Below are 1,734 nucleotides of genomic sequence, written 5' to 3' on the forward strand. Positions count from 1 at the left end.
CACTTTATAGGTTGGTAATCCAGAATCCATGGCCACGTTTTTTCTTAGTCGGGGTCACCACTTTATAGGAAAGTGTTAAATAGCTCAGCGGGCTGCGTGTTTGAATCACGTCGGGGGGTCACCACTTTATAGAAAAGTGGGTTATACATCATTAGATGTACACCTGACTTTCCTATATTAAATTAAAAATTAACGGAACGCTGAACTCCAGATTATCAACACAAACAACATTTATTCAAGGTGGAAAATATACATCTTTAATCTTGTTTGTTGAGACGTCTTCGGTGCGTGAGAACATGGTTGTTGGGACGTTGGTGTATTGATGTGAGCTGTCTAGCGTGAGTTCGAAAGATGGAGAGACAGCTAGACACGTCCTTGCTCAATCGCTGGCCAGCAAGAAAGAGGCAGAATGAAGCGGGAAAGCTTGGATGTTGAATTCCACGCATGCGTGAGACTACGCATGCGCACGGCGTTACTACACACTCAACCAACAACACTCACTACTTAATTTTGATTGAATTAATAAATATTGTAATTCTTTCAAATATGACTTAAATATGGTAGAAATATTGCCCATGTATAATTTAAGACAGATTCATTTTTTGCCACACTAACAAATAAGTTAAGAAAACAATTATATTAAAAAACAAATTATGCCCAATGCAAATTCCAAGTATTGCTACCTTCATATATACAAGTGGTTTCTAGCTTTACCCGTGACCCACACCCATAGGAAATTCTCAATTTTCAAAACCCTATAAAAGTAATATGTTTGAAAGTGGCAAAGTCAATTTACTATTTCTTTTCTTTAAATTGAACCACATACATAAAATGTGAACAAATTGAGCTCTGTCTGTCTGCCTGTCTCTCTGCGTGCGTGCGTGCGTGCGCGTGCGTGTTATTAATAAATTCATAAAATTGCCAATAATATTCGCAGGAAATCAATATTTGATATTTAAATTTCGGAAGATATATATCCAATATGACATGGTAATATATTAAATTTAAAATATACGAAATATAAATATAATATAAAAATATGGATGTAGATAAAGATACATGTGAATATAAATGCATATAAAAATTTATGCGTAATTGAGCATGAATATTATAAAGTCTAAAATTTAAAAAAATTAAACATCTGACGATCGTTTCGCGGATATTATTGTAGTCACTATGTAATCAAAAGATCAGCATACTATCAATAATTCCGCTCTTCGGAGATGAATGGATTTATAATCTATGTGTTAAGAACGAATGGTATATGTAATATTAATTAAAATATTTAAAAATATTAAAAATATTTAAGTGTATATTATCCTTTAAAGAAATTGTAAAATTAGTCCTCCTATAATTTGGAAAGTTCATTTTTATGGGATTCATAGGACTACCAACATATCCAACAAGACGAATTTTACTATAATTACATATCGAAGTCTTATATATATATTCAGAAAAACATACCAATTTTTATTTATATATATATATATATATATCACTTAAAATTTCAACAAAGGATAAAAAAATGAACTTTCCAAATTATAGGAGGATTGATTTTACAATTTCTTTAAAGGACAGTATACACTTATATATTTTAAATATTTTAATTAATATTACATATACCATTCATTCTTAACACAGATTATAAATCCATTCATCTCCGAAGAGCGGAATTATTGATAGTATGCTGATCTTTTGATTACAATAATATCCACGAAACGATCGTCAGATGTT

The sequence above is a fragment of the Octopus bimaculoides genome, chromosome 6 (assembly GCF_001194135.2).
Source record: "Octopus bimaculoides isolate UCB-OBI-ISO-001 chromosome 6, ASM119413v2, whole genome shotgun sequence".
In the NCBI taxonomy this organism is placed as follows: Eukaryota; Metazoa; Mollusca; class Cephalopoda; order Octopoda; family Octopodidae; genus Octopus; species Octopus bimaculoides.